The sequence below is a fragment of the Pseudophryne corroboree genome, chromosome 7, assembly GCF_028390025.1.
Source record: "Pseudophryne corroboree isolate aPseCor3 chromosome 7, aPseCor3.hap2, whole genome shotgun sequence".
In the NCBI taxonomy this organism is placed as follows: domain Eukaryota; kingdom Metazoa; phylum Chordata; class Amphibia; order Anura; family Myobatrachidae; genus Pseudophryne; species Pseudophryne corroboree.
In genome coordinates this window covers 125,635,723-125,658,353 of record NC_086450.1, presented here as the reverse complement: position 1 = coordinate 125,658,353, position 22,631 = coordinate 125,635,723, and the positions used below count along the sequence as shown (strand labels likewise).

The 22,631-nt window shown below is 44.3% G+C and overlaps 1 long non-coding RNA gene across 6 annotated transcripts in view; it reads left to right on the top strand.

Moving 5' to 3' along the window:
* LOC134944774 (uncharacterized) overlaps window positions 1–22,393 on the top strand; it is a 109,767-nt gene extending 87,374 nt beyond the window's left edge. For all 6 annotated transcript variants that reach the window (XR_010181950.1, XR_010181951.1, XR_010181947.1 and 3 more), the window contains 2 exons: window positions 14,598–14,714; window positions 22,145–22,393. This is a non-coding gene — a long non-coding RNA (uncharacterized LOC134944774). The remainder of the gene's footprint in view (window positions 1–14,597; window positions 14,715–22,144) is intronic.
* Window positions 22,394–22,631: the final 238 nt, after the last annotated feature.

The window sequence follows — 22,631 nt, the reverse complement described above, 5'->3', positions numbered from 1 at the left end:
GTTCACGGCTGTGGCTACCTCTGTGTCGGCACTCGGCAGCCCGTCCATAATTGTATATACCACCTAACCGTGGTTTTTTTTTCTTTCTTTATACATACATACTAGTTACGAGTATACTATCTCTTTATCAACCAGTCTATATATTAGCAGCAGACACAGTACAGTGCGGTAGTTCACGGCTGTGACTACCTCTGTGTCGGCACTCGGCAGCCCATCCATAATTGTATATACCACCTAACCGTGGTTTTTTTTCTTTCTTTATAGTCATACTAGTTACGAGTATACTATCTCTTTATCAACCAGTCTATATTAGCAGCAGACACAGTACAGTGCGGTAGTTCACGGCTGTGGCTACCTCTGTGTCGGCACTCGGCAGCCCGTCCATAATTGTATATACCACCTAACCGTGGTTTTTTTTTCTTTCTTTATACATACATACTAGTTACGAGTATACTATCTCTTTATCAACCAGTCTATATATTAGCAGCAGACACAGTACAGTGCGGTAGTTCACGGCTGTGGCTACCTCTGTGTCGGCACTCGGCAGCCCGTCCATAATTGTATATACCACCTAACCGTGGTTTTTTTTCTTTCTTTATACATACATACTAGTTACGAGTATACTATCTCTTTATCAACCAGTCTATATATTAGCAGCAGACACAGTACAGTGCGGTAGTTCACGGCTGTGGCTACCTCTGTGTCGGCACTCGGCAGCCCGTCCATAATTGTATACTAGTATCCAATCCATCCATCTCCATTGTTTACCTGAGGTTCCTTTTAGTTGTGCCTATTAAAATATGGAGAACAAAAATGTTGAGGTTCCAAAATTAGGGAAAGATCAAGATCCACTTCCACCTCGTGCTGAAGCTGCTGCCACTAGTCATGGCCGAGACGATGAAATGCCAGCAACGTCGTCTGCCAAGGCCGATGCCCAATGTCATAGTACAGAGCATGTCAAATCCAAAACACCAAATATCAGTAAAAAAAGGACTCCAAAACCTAAAATAAAATTGTCGGAGGAGAAGCGTAAACTTGCCAATATGCCATTTACCACACGGAGTAGCAAGGAACGGCTGAGGCCCTGGCCTATGTTCATGGCTAGTGGTTCAGCTTCACATGAGGATGGAAGCACTCAGCCTCTCGCTAGAAAAATGAAAAGACTAAAGCTGGCAAAAGCAGTAGCACCGCAAAGAACTGTGCGTTCTTCGAAATCCCAAATCCACAAGGAGAGTCCGACTCCAATTGTGTCGGTTGCGATGCCTGACCTTCCCAACACTGGACGTGAAGAGCATGCGCCTTCCACCATTTGCACGCCCCCTGCAAGTGATGGAAGGAGCACCCGCAGTCCAGTTCCTGATAGTCAGATTGAAGATGTCAGTGTTGAAGTACACCAGGATGAGGAGGATATGGGTGTTGCTGGCGCTGGGGAGGAAATTGACCAGGAGGATTCTGATGGTGAGGTGGTTTGTTTAAGTCAGGCACCCGGGGAGACACCTGTTGTCCGTGGTAGGAATATGGCCGTTGACATGCCTGGTGAAAATACCAAAAAAATCAGCTCTTCGGTGTGGAAGTATTTCACCAGAAATGCGGACAACAGGTGTCAAGCCGTGTGTTCCCTTTGTCAAGCTGTAATAAGTAGGGGTAAGGACGTTAACCACCTCGGAACATCCTCCCTTATACGTCACCTGCAGCGCATTCATAATAAGTCAGTGACAAGTTCAAAAACTTTGGGTGACAGCGGAAGCAGTCCACTGACCAGTAAATCCCTTCCTCTTGTAACCAAGCTCACGCAAACCACCCCACCAACTCCCTCAGTGTCAATTTCCTCCTTCCCCAGGAATGCCAATAGTCCTGCAGGCAATGTCACTGGCAATTCTGACGAGTCCTCTCCTGCCTGGGATTCCTCCGATGCATCCTTGCGTGTAACGCCTACTGCTGCTGGCGCTGCTGTTGTTGCTGCTGGGAGTCGATGGTCATCCCAGAGGGGAAGTCGTAAGCCCACTTGTACTACTTCCAGTAAGCAATTGACTGTTCAACAGTCCTTTGCGAGGAAGATGAAATATCACAGCAGTCATCCTGCTGCAAAGCGGATAACTGAGGCCATGACAACTATGTTGGTGTTAGACGTGCGTCCGGTATCCGCCGTTAGTTCACAGGGAACTAGACAATTTATTGAGGCAGTGTGCCCCCGTTACCAAATACCATCTAGGTTCCACTTCTCTAGGCAGGCGATACCGAGAATGTACACGGACGTCAGAAAAAGACTCACCAGTGTCCTAAAAAATGCAGTTGTACCCAATGTCCACTTAACCACGGACATGTGGACAAGTGGAGCAGGGCAGGGTCAGGACTATATGACTGTGACAGCCCACTGGGTAGATGTATGGACTCCCGCCGCAAGAACAGCAGCGGCGGCACCAGTAGCAGCATCTCGCAAACGCCAACTCTTTCCTAGGCAGGCTACGCTTTGTATCACCGCTTTCCAGAATACGCACACAGCTGAAAACCTCTTACGGCAACTGAGGAAGATCATCGCGGAATGGCTTACCCCAATTGGACTCTCCTGTGGATTTGTGGCATCGGACAACGCCAGCAATATTGTGTGTGCATTAAATATGGGCAAATTCCAGCACCATGTTTTGCACATACCTTGAATTTGGTGGTGCAGAATTTTTTAAAAAACGACAGGGGCGTGCAAGAGATGCTGTCGGTGGCCAGAAGAATTGCGGGACACTTTCGGCGTACAGGCACCACGTACAGAAGACTGGAGCACCACCAAAAACTACTGAACCTGCCCTGCCATCATCTGAAGCAAGAAGTGGTAACGAGGTGGAATTCAACCCTCTATATGCTTCAGAGGTTGGAGGAGCAGCAAAAGGCCATTCAAGCCTATACAATTGAGCACGATATAGTAGGTGGAATGCACCTGTCTCAAGCGCAGTGGAGAATGATTTCAACGTTGTGCAAGGTTCTGATGCCCTTTGAACTTGCCACACGTGAAGTCAGTTCAGACACTGCCAGCCTGAGTCAGGTCATTCCCCTCATCAGGCTTTTGCAGAAGAAGCTGGAGACATTGAAGGAGGAGCTAACACGGAGCGATTCCGCTAGGCATGTGGGACTTGTGGATGGAGCCCTTAATTCGCTTAACAAGGATTCACGGGTGGTCAATCTGTTGAAATCAGAGCACTACATTTTGGCCACCGTGCTCGATCCTAGATTTAAAGCCTACCTTGGATCTCTCTTTCCGGCAGACACAAGTCTGCTGGGGTTGAAAGACCTGCTGGTGACAAAATTGTCAAGTCAAGCGGAACGCGACCTGTCAACATCTCCTCCTTCACATTCTCCCGCAACTGGGGGTGCGAGGAAAAGGCTCAGAATTCCGAGCCCACCCGCTGGCGGTGATGCAGGGCAGTCTGGAGCGACTGCTGATGCTGACATCTGGTCCGGACTGAAGGACCTGACAACAATTACGGACATGTCGTCTACTGTCACTGCATATGATTCTCTCAACATTGATAGAATGGTGGAGGATTATATGAGTGACCGCATCCAAGTAGGCACGTCACACAGTCCGTACTTATACTGGCAGGAAAAAGAGGCAATTTGGAGGCCCTTGCACAAACTGGCTTTATTCTACCTAAGTTGCCCTCCCACAAGTGTGTACTCCGAAAGAGTGTTTAGTGCCGCCGCTCACCTTGTCAGCAATCGGCGTACGAGGTTACATCCAGAAAATGTGGAGAAGATGATGTTCATTAAAATGAATTATAATCAATTCCTCCGCGGAGACATTGACCAGCAGCAATTGCCTCCACAAAGTACACAGGGAGCTGAGATGGTGGATTCCAGTGGGGACGAATTGATAATCTGTGAGGAGGGGGATGTACACGGTGATATATCGGAGGGTGATGATGAGGTGGACATCTTGCCTCTGTAGAGCCAGTTTGTGCAAGGAGAGATTAATTGCTTCTTTTTTTGGGGGGGTCCAAACCAACCCGTCATATCAGTCACAGTCGTGTGGCAGACCCTGTCACTGAAATGATGGGTTGGTTAAAGTGTGCATGTCCTGTTTTGTTTATACAACATAAGGGTGGGTGGGAGGGCCCAAGGACAATTCCATCTTGCACCTCTTTTTTCTTTTCTTTTTCTTTGCGTCATGTGCTGTTTGGGGAGGGTTTTTTGGAAGGGACATCCTGCGTGACACTGCAGTGCCACTCCTAGATGGGCCCGGTGTTTGTGTCGGCCACTAGGGTCGCTTATCTTACTCACACAGCTACCTCATTGCGCCTCTTTTTTTCTTTGCGTCATGTGCTGTTTGGGGAGGGTTTTTTGGAAGGGACATCCTGCGTGACACTGCAGTGACACTCCTAGATGGGCCCGGTGTTTGTGTCGGCCACTAGGGTCGCTTATCTTACTCACACAGCTACCTCATTGCGCCTCTTTTTTTCTTTGCGTCATGTGCTGTTTGGGGAGGGTTTTTTGGAAGGGACATCCTGCGTGACACTGCAGTGCCACTCCTAGATGGGCCCGGTGTTTGTGTCGGCCACTAGGGTCGCTAATCTTACTCACACAGCTACCTCATTGCGCCTCTTTTTTTCTTTGCGTCATGTGCTGTTTGGGGAGGGTTTTTTGGAAGGGCCATCCTGCGTGACACTGCAGTGCCACTCCTAGATGGGCCCGGTGTTTGTGTCGGCCACTAGGGTCGCTTATCTTACTCACACAGCGACCTCGGTGCAAATTTTAGGACTAAAAATAATATTGTGAGGTGTGAGGTATTCAGAATAGACTGAAAATGAGTGGAAATTATGGTTTTTGAGGTTAATAATACTTTGGGATCAAAATGACCGCCAAATTCTATGATTTAAGCTGTTTTTTAGGTTTTTTGGAAAAAAACACCCGAATCCAAAACACACCCGAATCCGACAAAAAAAATTCGGTGAGGTTTTGCCAAAACGCGGTCGAACCCAAAACACGGCCGCGGAACCGAACCCAAAACCAAAACACAAAACCCGAAAAATTTCCGGCGCTCATCTCTACTTCCCATGTCTCTTCTGTTTCTATTCCCCCTACTATCCATAATTTCTCTTTTTATTCACCTAGATGTGGATGATGTTTATTGCCAAACTCACCTGTTAGCAGAAAACAGAGATGAACAGTGTAAAGCAAGATACTGTGCTACCCAATTGCAGCAGCACTTCAGAACTGCATGCTAATCATTAGTTCCTGCAGATTTACACAGGCCTATAATTTCAATTTCATGATATAGACCTTACCTCATTGGCTGCTGTGAGTCTGCAGTTTTACAAGTGTGGTTGGAGCTGGTCTGGAGAGTATCGGTAGTAGAGATATGATGTGCATGCTCATGTGAAGTAGTGGTGCCTCTGCAAATGCTCTCTCTACCACATTTAAATATTCTGGTCTGCAGCATGATATTTTGCATATGAATGCTAAAGTACTAAAATTCTAATCTAATCTAGACTCAGCACAATACTCATCCAATACATCCAATTTCTCCACCTTAGCAGCGAGAACCTTTGCAATATTAAGATCTGTGGTTCCCAAACTCGGTCCTCAAGAACCCCCAACAGTTTATGTTTTCCAGGCCACCGGTGTATTCATTACTCACTGACACATTTTAAAAGATCCGTCGGTGGAGCAAATCTTGGTGTGGTAACCATCGGGATGAATGCTCAGTTTGACTTGTATGCATGCACAGCATTTCAAAATTGTCCAACTGTTTGTATATCAGCGTTGACTGCAGGTACAGTAGCTTCTGACTCAGTATCAGGTCCAGGGTCACAAAAGAGCATTTGTGCTGAAGTTTTCCCCTTTTACAGATTCCATAAATCAATTAGTGTTTTAGCCATTCATTTATTTGGCTAGTCTTTGTGGCTTCAAGTTTCATCTGATTTTGAACTCAATTCTTAAAATTGACCCTACATCAAGATGTAACTCTACACGTAGCCCAAACTCTAAGCCAAGTCTAACAAGAAGCTGTTCATTATTGTTAAACTTACTATTGTTAAGAATTGAAGATATTATTTTAAATAATTCAATTTAAGTGGCTTTGCTTAAGCTTTGATTAAAATAAGATAATTTATTTATTATGTTATTTAATTAGTTGTAGCCTACTTAAAAATATATCTGGTCATATTTGTGTACTGGAAGGTAAAGGACCTGATATTGAGTTGGACACATACTGAATGTATTTTACACTTTAAAAAGCTGTACGAAAAAATGTGTATGTACTTCCATATGCTGCTTTGTACATATTGCAATATGCCTGTATGCAGTGGCGTATCTACAGTATAATGGATGCAGTGTGTGTGGTGCACACAGGCCCTGGGTCCAGAGGGGGCCCACACTGCTCACACTGCACCCATTTCGTCTATACTTACCTTTCTGGTGTCCATCGGCGTCTACGCATGTGTGTCCCCTCCTTCTCCATAGCCGGCAGTGCAGTTAGTGCTCTGAGCACTAGAGAGAGACTCTGGCACTGTGCCTGAGTCTAAAGCACTTGTGCAGGTCTCTGGAAAAATGGCCACCGTGCCTTTTTCCCAGACACCTGTGCAAGTGCTGTTGTCTCTGGCACTGTGCCAGAATCTCTCTAGTGCTCAGAGCACTAACTGCACTGCTGGCTATGGAGGAGGAGGGGGCCCACACGTGGAGACTGCACACGGGTCCCCTCCTCTGTTGATATGCCCCTGCCTGTATGACTATATCAGTTGCCCATACACCCAGTTTTTGTCGGGCACAAATCACACACTCTTTCACAGATCTTTTTAACTAATTGTTTTGTTTGTGAAATACTGTACCCATTTAAATACATATATACTCTTTCCCCTTGAATGACACATTATTTGTTATCGCATATCTGGAACACACATTTTCATTGACTATTTGAGAAATGTCACCCTTTCATAATTTTACATAGTACAAGCTAATGAATTGTTCTGTAGTTTTCCTACAAATGATTACACATGACTTCATAACTTTGGGACTAATTTACAAAGTGCACTGGATGCACACCACAAATCACTCTGGATTTGATCCTGTGTACCTATGTATCAAAACCAGAACACTTGAAGATCCAGAAACTAGTATTGCACTTAAAGAAGCAGAGAGATACTCTGTGTAAAAGTGTAAATATGTCATCTCCTTCCACCGTTAGAACATTCATTAATTCATATTTTTAGTTTCTCTAACGTCCTAGAGGATGCTGGGGACTCCGTAAGGACCATGGGGTATAGACGGGCTCCGCAGGAGATAGGGCACCTAAAAAGAACTTTGACTATGGGTGTGCACTGGCTCCTCCCTCTATGCCCCTCCTCCAGACCTCAGTTAGATATTGTGCCCAGAGGAGAATGGGTGCACTGCAGAGAGCTCTCCAGAGTTTTCTGTTGAAGAAGAATTTTGTTAGGTTTTTTATTTTCAGGGAGTCCTGTTGGCAACAGGCTCCCTGCATCGTGGGACCGAGGAGCGAGAAGCAGGGCTGGCTTGTCAAGTTGGGCACTGCTTCTAAGGCTACTGGACACCATTAGCTCCAGAGGGAGTCGGAACACAGGTCTCACCTGGGGTTCGTCCCAGAGCCGCGCCGCCGTCCTCCTCACAGATGCCGAAGATAGAAGCCGGATGAGAAGGCAGAAGACATCTTAGGCGGCAGAAGACATCATATCTTCATGAGGTAAGGCGCGCAGCGGTAAGCTGCGCGCCATTGCACCCAGTCACACACACACAGAGCAGCACTGAAGGGTGCAGGGCGCAGGGGGGGGGGGGCGCCCTGGGCAGCAATAAACCTCACATTTGGGCAAATGCAGATTGATTAGGCTGCGGAGGCAGTAAATCTATGATCCCCCGCCATTTTAATTGAAAAATCACTGGAACCGAAGCCCGCCATCGGGTGGGCGGGGCTTGATACTCAGCACTAACCAGCGCCATTTTCTCCACAGAGGCTGCATGAGGAAAACGCTGGCTCCCTGGTCTCTCCCCTGCTGAACTTCACGGGCTGGAAAAAAGAGGAGGGGGGCACATTAGCGACGCAGTGAGTGGGAATTGGTATATTATATATATATATAAAAGCGCTATCTGGTCATATTTTTTTCAGTGTTATTAAGCGCTGGTGTGTGCTGGCATACTCTCTCTCTGTCTCTCCTTAGGGCCTGGTTGGGGTTTTGTCCCCTTATAGGTTAATCCCTGTGTGTGTGGGGTGTCGGTACGTGTGTGTCGACATGTCTGAGGCGGAAGGCTTCTCCAAGGAGGAGGTGGATCAAATGAGTGGTGTGTCCCCGTCGGTTGTGCCGACTCCGGATTGGATGGACATGTGGCATATGTTGAATGCAAGTGTGGCATCTTTACATAAAAGGCTTGATAAGGCTAAATTAGGGGGGACATCAGGGGGTCAATCCTCGGATTGGACCGACTCACAGGGCCCGTCGGGGTCTCAAAAGCGTCCCTTAACACAAGACACTACTACCGACACGGATTCTGATTCCAGTGTCGACTACGACTAAGTAAAATTGCACCCTAGGGTGACTAAAACCATTCAGTGTATGATTGTGGCAATAAGGGATGTGTTGCATATTGAGGATGAACCCTCGGTCCCCGACACAAGGGTACACATGGTTAAGGAAAAGAAACAGATTATTATCTTTCCCACATCTCATGAATTAAATGAATTCTTTGGAAAAGCTTGGGAAAAGAGACCGCAGATCCCCAAAAGAATTTATATGGCATACCCCTTCCCTAAGCAGGACAGGGAGATTTGGGAATCACCCCCCACTGTGGACAAGGCCCTGATGCGCCTGTCCAAGAAAGTGGCGCTACCGTCTCCTGACACAGCGGCCCTTAAGGACCCTGCAGATCGCAGGCAAGAATCTACCTTAAAGTGTATTTATTCTCATACGAGTGCTGTGCTAAGGCCGACAATTGCGTCGGCATGGGTGTGTAGCGCAATTGCAGCTTGGACAGATGAGCTGACAGATCAATTTGATAATATGGATAAGGATACTATATTCTTAACTCTAGCCCATATAAAAGACGCAGTCTTATTTATGAGGGATGCTCAAAGGGACATTGGATTGCTAGCTTCTAGGGCCAATGCCATGTCTATCTCAGCGAGAAGATCCTTATGGACTCGCCAATGGACGGGTGATGCGGATTCCAAAAAACATATGGAAGTACTACCCTATAAGGGGGATGTATTGTTTGGGGATGGGCTGATGGACCTGGTTTCCACAGATACAGCAGGTAAATCAAATTTTTTACCATATATTCCCCAACAGCAAAAGAAAGTACCACCCTATCAGATGCAGTCCTTTCGGTCGAACAAGTCCAGAAGAGGTCGGTGATCCTCTTTCCTCGCCAGAGGTAAGGGCAGAGGCAGGTGCTCAGGAAAAAAAGTCCTCCCCAGCTGCTCCAAAACACACAGCATGACGCTGGGGCTCCCCTGAGGGAGTCTGCACCGGTGAGGGCACGTCTTCGACTTTTCAGTCAGGCCTGGGTCAGTTCGGACCTGAATCCCTGGGTGTTGGAAATAGTTTCCCAGGGTTACAAATTGGAATTCGAGGAGGTGCCCCCGCGCCGATTTTTCAAATCGGCCCTACCAGCTTCCACATCGGAAAGGGATACAGTGTACGCTGCAATTCAGACGCTGTGTATACAGCAAGTGATAATCAAGGTTCCCCTGCACCAGCAGGGAAGAGGTTACTACTCAAGCCTATTTGTGGTCCCGAAACCGGACGGTTCGGTCAGACCTATTTTGAATCTGAAATCCCTAAACCTGTACATAAAAAGATTCAAATTCAAAATGGAATCTCTCAGAGCGATAATAGCCAACATGGAGGAGGGGGAGTTTATGGTGTCTCTGGACATAAAGGATGCGTACCTTCATGTCCCCATATATGCCCCCCATCAGGAATACCTGAGATTCTCTGTACAGGATTGTCATTACCAATTTCAGATGTTGCCGTTTGGACTCTCCACGGCCCCAAGGATTTTCACCAAGATAATGGCGGAAATGATGGTGGTCCTGCGCAAGCATGGAGTCACAATTATCCCATACTTGGACGATCTCCTGATAAAAGCGAGATCAAGGGAGAAATTGCTGAGCAGTGTGGGGCTCTCTCTGAGAGTGCTCCAGCAACACGGTTGGATTCTAAATCTACCGAAGTAACAGTTGATTCCGACAACTCGACTACCGTTCCTAGGTATGATACTGGATACGGAACAAATGAAGGTCTTCCTCCCAATAGAGAAGCCCAGGACATCCAGAACATGGTCAGAGACCTGCTAAAACCGAAAAGGGTGTCAGTTCACCAATGCACTTGAGTTCTGGGAAAAATGGTGGCGGCCTACGAGGCCATTCCCTTCGGAAGGTTCCATGCAAGGACTTTTCAATGGGACCTTCTGGACAAGTGGTCCGGGTCCCATCTGCACTTACATCGGAAAATAACTCTGTCCCCAGGGGCCAGAGTGTCCCTCCTGTGGTGGTTGCAAAGTGCTCACCTCCTGGAGGGTCGCAGGTTCGGAATTCAGGATTAAATCCTGGTTACGATGGACGCGAGCCTCCGAGGATGGGGAGCGGTCACACAGGGAAAAAATTTTCAGGGTCTTTGGTCAGACCAGGAGTCCTGTCTACACATCAATGTGTTGGAACTCAGGGCCATTTACAACGGCCTTCGACAAGTGGAGAGTCTTCTTCGAAACCTACCGGTTCTGATTCAATCAGACAATGTCACAGCAGTGGCTCATGTGAACCGCCAAGGCGGGACAAGAAGCAGAGTCGCGATGGCGGAAGCCACAAGGATCCTTCGCTGGGTGGAAAATCATGTAAGCGCTCTGTCGGCTGTCTTCATTCCGGGAGTGGACAACTGGGAAGCAGACTTCCTCAGCAGACACGATCTCCATCCAGGAGAGTGGGGACTTCATCAAGAAGTCTTTGCAGATGTAACACGTCTTTGGGGAACTCCTCAAATAGACATGATGGCGTCAAGCCTCAACAAAAAGCTTTGGAGGTATTGTGCCAGGTCTCGGGACCCTCAGGCAGTAGCAGTAGACGCTCTGGTAACACCGTGGGTGTTCAAATCAGTCTACGTGTTTCCTCCTCTTCCTCTCATCACAAAAGTGTTGAGGATCATAAGACAAAGAAGAGTACAGACGATACTCGTTGTCCCAGACTGGCCTCAAAGGGCCTGGTACTCGGATCTACAAGAGATGCTCACAGGAGATCCCTGGCCTCTTCCTCTCAGGGAAGACCTGTTGCAACAGGGGCCCTGTGTATTTCAAGACTTACCGCGGTTACGTTTCCGGAAGAGGTCATCCCTACTTTAATAAAGGCTAGGAAGGAGGTGACGGTAAAACATTATCACCGTATCTGGCTAAAGTATGTGTCTTGGTGTGAGTCCAAGAATGCGCCTACGAAAGATTTTCATCTGGGTCGTTTTCTCCACTTCCTACAGACAGGAGTGGATATGGGCCTGAAATTAGGCTCTGTTAAGGTACAGATTTCGGCCCTCTCTATTTTCTTTCAGAAGGAATTGGCTTCTCTTCCAGAAGTCCAGACGTTTGTAAAGGGAGTGCTGCACATCCAGCCCCCTTTTGTGCCTCCAGTGGCACCATGGGACCTGAACTTGGAGTTGCAGTTCTTAAAATCACACTGGTTTGAACCGCTTACCAAGGTTGAGTTGAAATTTCTTACCTGGAAGGTGGTCATGCTGTTGGCCTTGGCATCAGCAAGGCGAGTGTCTGAATTGGCGGCTTTGTCACACAAAAGCCCCTACTTGATTTTTCATGTGGATCGAACTGAATTGAGGACACTCCCGCAATTTTTGCCTAAAGTGGTTTCTTCCTCCCATATGAATCAACCTATTGTGGTGCCTGTGGCTACAAGTGACCTGGAGGATTCCAGATACCTGGATGTAGTCAGGGCCTTAAATATTATGTAGCCAGGATGGCTAAAATTAGGAAAACAGAGGCTCTGTTTGTCCTGTATGCTGCTAATAAGATTGGCGCACCTGCTTCGAAGCAGACTATTGCTCGCTGGATCTGTAATACGATTCAGCAGGCTCATTCTACGGCTGGATTGCCGGTACCAAATTCGGTTAAAGCCCATTCCACTAGGAAGGTGGGCTCTGCTTGGGCGGCTGCCCGAGGCGTCTCGGCATTACAGCTTTGCCGAGCGGCGACTTGGTCGGGGTCAAACACTTTTGCTAAATTCTACAAGTTTGATACCCTGGCTGATGAGGACCTAGCGTTTGCTCAGTCGGTGCTGCAGAGTCATACGCACTCTCCCGTCCGATTGGATGCTTTGGTATAAACCCCATGGTCCTTACGGAGTCCCCAGCATCCTCTAGGACGTAAGAGAAAATAAGATTTTAAACCTACCGGTAAATCTATTTCTCCTAGTCCGTAGAGGATGCTGGGCGCCCGTCCCAGTGCGGAAACTCTGCAAGACTTGTATATAGTTGTTGCTTACATAAGGGTTATGTTACAGTTGGAATAGGTCTTGGACCGTTACTGTCGTTTGTTCATACTGTTAACTGGTTATGTATGTTCCAGGTTACATGGTATGATTGGTGTGGGCTGGTATGAATCTTGCCCTTGGATTGCTAAATCCTGCCTTGTATTGTCCATCTCCTCTGGGCACAGTTCTCTAACTGAGGTCTGGAGGAGGGGCATAGAGGGAGGAGCCAGTGCACACCCATAGTCAAAGTTCTTTTTAGGTGCCCTATCTCCTGTGGAGCCCGTCTATACCCCATGGTACTTACGGAGTCCCCAGCATCCTCTACGGACTAGGAGAAATAGATTTACCGGTAGGATTAAAATCTTATTTTTTCTTCCAAAAAAACACAACTTTTTTGCCAAATGAACTTTCCTAATTGACTGTTACTATGGTTAGATCCATGTGACTATCTACATAATAATTGTATATGGTCTCCTTAATGCACGTACAGTGGAAGGCTGGGTGCCAGCCCCTTTGTACTCAATTTGTACTGAAGGGGAAAAGAAACACTTGTGTAACATATCTCATTGTTAAAATGTTCTGATGACAATGATGATGATGATGTTATGCATAACAGTCACGTCTTTAAAAGATGATCATCTCAATCACCCAATTTCAGAAACATGTTATTGTTAAGCACAGATTATCAGTCAGTATGTTTTCTATCCTCAGTATGAATTCAGAGGCCAAACATACACCCAACATGTGCAAATTTCACATGTCCTGATTTTTGTGTGCAGAAATGGGTGCATGTTAAGCAATTTGGACTGTGCAACCTTGGCATTTTAACAGACTGTACATTTATGTTGGATTTTTTATTTCTGGTTGACTGTAATGTTGGGAAGTAAGCAATATATATTGAATATCTTACTGGTACGACGTTGAGGGGCTGCAGAGTTTATTTCTATTTGTATACATTTATTTGTGACTTGAGGCTATTTTATCTAAAATTATTCTGTGAATATTTTAAACAGACAATTTTAGAATGTGTTTTCATTATGTTATTGCTCTTTGTAATTTCTTAAAATAATTTTGACATTGTGCATGACAGACGGTAGCTGATTCACTAAAGACATGTAATAAAATGTGGAAGACTGGTTTAGTAAATACTACCCAATGTGTAAAAACATTAAGTCAATGCAGAAACAGGGACATATTGAGTGGTGCTTGAAAATTAATGAAGTGTGTTAAGTAGACGAACCGGCTCTGGCTTGTCTGACTCACATTCAAGAACATTTTTCTTAAATGAGGCATATGTAACCTGAGCAGAGAGGTTCTCTGTCCCCAACACTTTCTCGTCAGATGTACGCCTTTCATACCAAAGTCCAGGCACCTTATAATTAGAAGCATATTTACAATGATGCTGCCATTTCAGATGTTTATTTTGATTGCTAGACCTTTGACCTTGTCCATGAGTGGCTGTTATTAGCAAATTTGGAGAGCAAAGCTACTAAAATTGTATCAAAAGAAATATGTTTGTTTAATTTTTAGTAAATCAGTGAGATAGTGTTCAGCAGTTTTGTGTGCAATTAGAAGATCCAGAAGTGACAGTGCCATCATTCAGCCAAAATTTTTATATTATTTTCGTGAGGTGGAAAGCCAAAATAAAAATGTTTGTTAGGTCATATCCATGTGAGTATTGCCAAAAACTATATAAAGTATGATTTATAGATAGATACACAGATACACCATATTTCTAATCAGAGAATATTTAATTATCCATTTCAGTTCATTACTGGAATGTTTATTTTACTTTTATGTTACTAAACTAAATTGTAAGAGCATTTGTTCTTATAAATTGTGTTTAAGAATATGTAAAATATTTAAAATTAAATGTAATAAACATTTAAGAATGTAAACAATTCCTAAAATTAGGAATGAAAAAATGAATTTAAAAAATACTGTAAAAAGCTTCAATATAAAAACAGAACATTTATCATCACACAATGTAGAAAGTACGCAATCTTTCACTATTTTGTTACGTGATCTGTTTTTATTTATCAGCTATAGTTCGAGAATTAAGACTATCTATATGGGTATTTAGAAGAGTCAGGATTATGATCAATTTGTAATGTCATTTTTTTCTATCTTGTTTCAGAGAGAACATTTTTATAGATAATAATATTGTTTCCAAAAGAGTTTAAGGAAGAGACGACATAAGTATCACTACACATATTATCAACAATCATAGATGTATGAGAGAGAGATATAAGAGGTAACATTCTTTTCAACCTGATTGCTTTGGACTGAGAGGATAATCAGGTCAAATGAACTATAATTAGCACTTATCTTTTCCTGTGTGTAAGACTATTGGATTTTTTAGTGGATTGCTGTTGGGTACAGAAAAATTTATTTCAATTATATATGACATTTTACTTAAATGGTTCTCAAACTTTTGTAAATGATAAATTCAAGGTAGTATTTCAGTAGTGTGAGTTTCTGTTTTTTCAGTGTTGCTAATATGCTTTGCCTATATTCTCATTATTTTCTTTATAGAATTTTCTGAATTTCTTAGTATTCACCTGAATAGCTGAAGGTATGGTTTCTATCTTTTGAGAACTTTTTCACCAAATTGTAAGGGAGGCATTGCTAAAGCTTACTTTTTAATTTGTTTTAAGATATTATTATTATTATTATTATTATTATTATTATTATTATTATTATTATTATTATTATCTTAAATGTCAGTGACGTGAGTAGGGGATTTAATACATGTCAACTGAAATCTATAACACATTGTAGAGATTATACAGTACATGTGTGACCTGATTGTGGAAGATAGAGGTCCAATGACCTAGGACTGGTATGTAAAAAATGCAGAAAGTGCGGGTGTGTGGGTAGCCCAACAAACATATAATCTCTGGCCTCATATGTACTATCAATTTAGGTGTCATGTCGAACTGCATAAGAACACATGTACAGTATGAACTAAACCAGCAGAAATTCTGACACTTGCATTACGCTAACAGCTACACCTGAACTAGAGATGAGCGGGTTCGGTTCTCAGAGAACCGAATCGTACCGAACTTCACGCTCTGAACCTGGCTCCGAGTGCGGCTCAGGTTTTTCCGCGTGACTCGGAAGCCCGAACGAGGCAACACATCATCATCCCACTGTCAGATTCTTGCTGGATTTGGATTCCATATAGGACGGATAGAATGGAGAGGACGTGTCTCCATTCTCTGTGTCCTCAGTGTCCGTGGCTTGTGCTGAATCTGTCCAGTAACAGTGCTTCTGTCCTCTGCTGCCATATGTCCAGTGCTGCTGTATAGGGTGCTCTGTTGTGCTGCATCAGTTCAGGGTGGTGTATTGTGCTGCATCAGTCAAGTCACAGTGGTGGTGTCCTCTGCTGCCATATGTCCAGTGCTGCTGTTTAATATGTCCCTTACAGTGTTGCTGTGTTGTCCTGCATCAAACCAGTGGTAGTGTCCTGGGCATCAGTAAGTCCAGTGACCATTCAACAGTGATGGTGTCATCTGCTGCCATATGCCCAGTGCTGCTGTATAATTATCTGTGTTGTTCTGCATCAGACCAGTGCTAGTGTCCTGTGCATCAGTCAGTCCAGTGACCAGTCACAGTGGTGGTGTCCTCTGCTTCCATATGTCCACTGCTGCTGTATAAGTCCCTTACAGTGTTGCTGTGTTGTCCTGCATCAGACGAGTGGTAGTGTCCTGGCCATCAGTCATTCCAGTGACCAGGCAGTCACAGTGGTATACGCTGCTGCTATATGTCCACTGCTACAGTGTTATGATAATAATAATAATAACAACCACAAGTCCCTTACAGTGTTGCTGTGTTGTGCTGCATCAGACCAGTGGTAGTGTCCTGGCCATCAGTTATTCCAGTGACCAGGCAGTCACAGTGGTATACGCTGCTGCTATATGTCCACTGCTGACGTATAATAAATTAATAATAACAACAAGTCCCTTACAGTGTTGCTGTGTTGTGCTGCATCAGACCAGTGGTAGTGTCCTGGCCATCAGTCATTCCAGTGACCAGGCAGTCACAGTGGTATACGCTGCTGCTATATGTCCACTGCTGACGTATAATAATAATAACAACAACAACAACAAGTCCCTCACAGTGTTGCTGTGTTGTGCTGCATCATACCAATGGTAGTGTCCTGGCCATCAGTCATCAGTCATTCCAGTGCCGCATATTGTGTTATATAACTCCAGAAAAATAATGGAGAACAAACATTTGGAGGATAAAATAGGGTAAGTTCAAGAACCATTTCCTCCTAGTGCTGAAGCTGCTGCCACTAGACATGACATAGACAATGAAATGCCATCGTCATCTGCCAAGGCCGATGCCCAATGTAATAGTAGAGGGCATGTAAAATCCAAAAAGCCAATGTTCAGTAAAAAGAAATTTAAATGGTCTGAGGAGAAACGTAAATGTGCTAATATGCCATTTACGACACGGAGTGGCAAGGAACGGCTGAGGCCCTGGCCTATGTTCATAACTAGTGGTTCAGCTTCACATGATGATGGAAGCCCTCATAACTGAGGCCTTGACACTTATGTTGGTTTTAGACGTGCGTCCGGTATCCGCCATTAGTGCAGTGGGATTTAGACAATTGATGGAGGTATTGTGTCCCCGGTACCAAATCCCATCTAGATTCCACTTCACTAGGCAGGCGATACTGAGATTTTGCCATTTAATTCCAGTGATTTGGACGTATAATTATTAATTACAGTGATTTGGGCAATTATTTCCAGTGATTTGGATGTATAATTCCAGTGATCTTGCAGTATAATTCCAGTGATTTGGATGTATAATTATTAAATACAGTGATTTTGCCAAATCCAGTGATTTGGACGTATAATTACAGTGATTTTGCAGTATGATTTCAGTGATTAGGATGTATAATTATTAATTACAGTGATTTTTCCAATTAATTCCAGTGATTTGGGCATATAATTCCAGTGATTTGGACGTATAATTCCAGTGGGAATTGTTTGTGTCACTTGACTTAGTCATACAGCTACCTCATTGCACCTCTTCAACATATTTGCATGAGGTGCTGTTTGGGGCCTAGTTTTTGAAAAGTGCAATCCTGTGTGACACTGCCGTATGAGTCCAGGGGTACTGCTGTATTAGTCCTGGGGTACTGCCGTATAAGTCCACCAATTGCAGAATCTTTTTTAAATGACTGGAGTGTGCTGGAGATGCTGTCAGTGGACCGAACAATTGCGGCCCACTCTCTGCGTGACACTACTAGATGGACCAGGTGGTTGTGTTGCTTAGCTTAGTCATATAGCAACCTCGGTGCACCTTTTTTTCTTCTTTGCATCATGTGCTGTTAGGGGCCTTTTTTTGATATCTGCCCTGCTGTCTGCAACTGCAGTGCCACGCCTAGATGGGCCAATTGTTTGTGTAGCTTGGCTTAGTCATACAACTACCTCATTGCAATTATTTTTCTTCTTTGCATGATGTGCTGTTTGGGGCCTTTTTTTGCATATCTGCCCTCCTGTCTGCCACTGCAGTGCCACGCCTAGATGGGCCAATTGTTTGTGTCGCTTGGCTTACTAATACAACTTCCTCATTGCAATTCTTTTTCTTCTTTGCATGATGTGCTGTTTGGGGCCTTTTTTTTATATATCTGCCCTCCTGTCTGACACTGCAGTGCCACTCCTAGATGGGCCAGGTGTTTGTGCCGCACACTTGTGTCGCTTAGCTTAGTCATCCAGCAACCTTGGTGCAACCTTTTGGCCTAAAAACAATATTGTGAGGTGTGAGGTGTTCAGAATAGACTGGAAATGAGTGGAAATTATTGTTATTGAGGTCAATAATGCCGTAGGAGCAAAATTACCCCCAAATTCTGTGATTTTAGCTGTTTTTATGTTTTTTTTCAAAAATCATCCAGATCCAAATCCAAAACCAAAACACGAAAGGGTGTTTTTGGCAAAACCAAGCCAAAACCAAAACACGAAAAGTGCCAGCCACACATCTTTAACCTGAACACCACAAGACAGGAAATCTTTTATATACTCTCTCTTTTTATATATAGTATACAGTGTGATAATATCATATAGCCCACCAAGACCTTTGCAGTCTGGATGGACCATTAAGCAATAGGTAGCATGTATACTTGTGTATCAATACCTATTTTCCTATAGATTGTATGGTTGCGAGCAGGACCTTCCTACTTCTAGGTCTATCTATTATTGTTTTTTCACTGTTGTTTACAATTGTAAAGTGCAACAAAATATGCTGTGCTACATAAGAAACTGTTAATTAATAATAATAATAATAATAATAATACTTGTACAACTTGAGGCAGGAGATCTTTATCCTCATTTGTTGAATGTGTAATCCATCATTATACTATGTGTGATGTAATTTTCTCTCTCGCAGGTGTTATATCTTGATTTGTTGAATCTTTATTTACTTCATTTTTTATAATTGAACAGTGATATCCTGGTGTATAGTGTCCACCGTTTCACTTATGAATTAAATACAGTCTATGCAATCCCATAGTTTAGCTTTACGTATTCACATTGTGAAAGCACTTATTATAGTGAATAATCTGCAACTCATACAACAAAATAATTTTGGAGTGTCAGACAGTGCGCAATTAAGGCTGCTAGTCATACGGTGTACCACCAGAGGCTTTTCCCACCTCTAATACAAAATACAATAGAAAAAAAGAAACGTGGAATACCGCTCGACCAGCGCCTCATTCTACGTCAGTAGAGCCTTAGTCACGCCCGGCACTCAGATCCATAACATCCTTCAGACTCTCAATGTGGATCACAGGAATTTTACCGGAAAGAGAGATAATGGGCAACCATAATGTGATATTGTTTAAAAATGTAATACATCACACAAGACAACATGACAATTAAAAACAATCCTAAAATACAAAAACCACACAATGGTGGTGCAGACATTCACTGGTAGGGCTGACACCCTGGGCAACAACAGTAGAAATGGCTGATTACCGGATAGAAGTAAGAACTGGCTCACGTCAGTTCTAAAAGCATGAATGACACGGAGTAAATCACCAGGCTGCAGCAAGGAATTCCCCAGTCCCAGGACTCCTTCAGACACCGGCTTAGTCCACACTCGTTGTTCACATTCAGGAGGTCAGTCCAATGAGCACCTACGCGTTACGACCCTCCTCGGGTCTTTCTCAAGGTCAGCTCAGGTGTGGATGTCTTACAGGTGCTGTCCGTCTACTTAAATCCCTACAACTTCACTCCTATTGGTCCCAGCGCAGCTGATCCTTATACATAGTTTATCTAACAGTCCATGGACATGTGCGCTAGGACCACCCTTCACTACCACAAGAGTTTCCTAGCAACCCCAATCACGATGCACATCTTGAGCACAGCGTTCTCCCGCCTCCGCTGCATTTGCGATCACGTGACGTCGCATCACACGACATCACTAACTCCTCCCATCTGGATGTTCCGATCACGTGATCGTTCGAGCTGTCAACGGCCATACCGTGACGCGTCAAGCGACGTCACGTACTTCTCCTCTCGGGGTCTCCGCTTACGTGATCCTCCCAGAGGCGTAGCGTTGATTGTATTTAATGTTTACACAGGCAGGACGGGTTTCCCATGCTGGTAATCGCACATAGTCCATCATCCTTACAACCTCTGTATCCCCAAAACATATGACAGGACGCTGTTTATATGTCTGTTGTTGCACTTCCCGTCGGGGTGATGATACATCAGTATTTCAAATGGAGAATTGTATTTTAAACGGAGAGTTGCATCATAGATGGGTACTTTATAATTCCTCATACTTTTCGGTTGGATAGATCATATTTCTCTCAATATCCCTAATAAGCCAAGAATAAACAAAACTCATTAGGAAGAATGCACAAATCACGTCCAAATCCATATAACAAGAGTAACTATTCTACAAGAATCATTTCACCTCAAAATCCAAATTGAGGCCCTTTGGTTGAAGGGTCCCCAATTCGTAAATGGCCTTCATCTCTGCCTTAGCCAGTTGGTTCATCAAATACCGCGTTCTCCAGTGTCCCCTTACCCATCGGATGCCCACAAACCGTCTGATGGCGGCTGTGGAGCACCCATGTTGATTTTTAAAGTGGTCTGAGAGAGCATGTGTCTCAAGACCTTTCTTTATGCTCCTTAAATGCTCTCCCAGACGCACCTTAAGGGCTCTCGAGGTCCTTCCAATGTAAAACAGGCCACAGTCACACTCTATCACATAGATAACATTCTTTGTGTTACATGTTATAAAGTCTTTGATGACAGACTTTTTCCCATTTGTTGTGACCTCCTCTGTCTTACTTTGGTTCTCCATTTTAATACCCCTATACAGTTCATGCACCGATGAAACCCTTTAGATCTTATCCCAATTGGCATAGTTGGGGGAAATGCACTCTTTACTAGGTTATTTTTTAGATTAGGGGCCTTCCTGTATATACATTTTGGTCTAACAGGGAGGCACTGTCCCAAGATGGGGTCTTTTTGCAGGACTCCCCAATGTTTGGTGATGATTTTCTCAATGGATTTATACTGAAAACAAAAAGTGGTCACAAAAGCCCAGTCAAAATTCTCCTGTTTCCCACCCTGGTCCACCCCTCTTTTTCTCTCCAGAAGTTGCTTCCTATCAATCCTGTCTGTATCTGCCACTGCTCTCTTTACTGCAGTTTCTTTATAGCCACATGAAACAAATTGGGACTGCATTTTTCTTGCCTGTTCCTGATAAATATCTTTCTTTGTGCAGTTCCTTTTCACCCTCTTTAATTGCCCCGCTGGAATGGTTTGGAGCCAATTAGGATGATGGCAGCTTGTGGCTTCAATGTAACTCAAGGAATCAGTGGGCTTGGTATACGTTTTAGTTTGTATGGCGCCCTCTTCTATATATATGGTAATATCCAGGAAGTTGATGGATTCTCTGCTGCTGGTGAAGCTGAATTCAATATTCAGAGAATTGTTATTCAGATACATGAAAAATTCTTGTAAAGAATTGTCGTCTCCCCTCCACAGGAAGAGGACATCATCTATGTATCTGGACCACGATACCAGGTCCGCCCCGAACTGATGGTCATTCCAAATATGTTCTGACTCCCACCTGCCCATGAACATATTGGCATAGCTCGGAGCGAACCTGGTACCCATCGCGGTCCCAATCTTCTGCAGATAAAAATCATCTCCAAATGCGAAGTAATTATTCTGCAGTATGAATGCCACTCCCTCCAGAATAAATTCTTGGAGACCCTTATCCAGATCGCTTTTTTGTAGAAAACTTTTTACAGCTTTAATTCCTTCCTGGTGGTCTATAATGGTGTATAAAGACCGCACATCGGCCGTCACCATGATATAATCTTCCTGCCACGTAATGCTTTCCAGCACCTTCAAAGCGTCAGTGGTATCTCTTAAATGGGATTTGTTATACGATACCAGGGGCTGGAGATAGTAATCAATGAGTTCTGATAATCCCGCCATTATCGAGTCTATCCCGGATACTATAGGTTTCCCCTATACTGGCTAAGGCAGAGATGAAGGCCATTTACGAATTGGGGACCCTTCAACCAAAGGGCCTCAATTTGGATTTTGAGGTGAAATGGTTCTTGTAGAATAGTTACTCTTGTTATATGGATTTGGACGTGATTTGTGCATTCTTCCTAATGAGTTTTGTTTATTCTTGGCTTATTAGGGATATTGAGAGAAATATGATCTATCCAACCGAAAAGTATGAGGAATTATAAAGTACCCATCTATGATGCAACTCTCCGTTTAAAATACAATTCTCCATTTGAAATACTGATGTATCATCACCCCGACGGGAAGTGCAACAACAGACATATAAACAGCGTCCTGTCATATGTTTTGGGGATACAGAGGTTGTGAGGATGATGGACTATGTGCGATTACCAGCATTGGAAACCCGTCCTGCCTGTGTAAACATTAAATACAATCAACGCTACGCCTCTGGGAGGATCACGTGAGCGGAGACCCCGAGAGGAGGAGTACGTGACTTCGCTTGACGCGTCACGGTATGGCCGTTGACAGCTCGAACGATCACGTGATCGGAACATCCAGATGGGAGGAGTGAGTGATGTCGTGTGATGCGACATCACGTGATCGCAAATGCAGCGGAGGCGGGAGAACGCTGTGCTCAAGATGTGCATCGTGATTGGGGT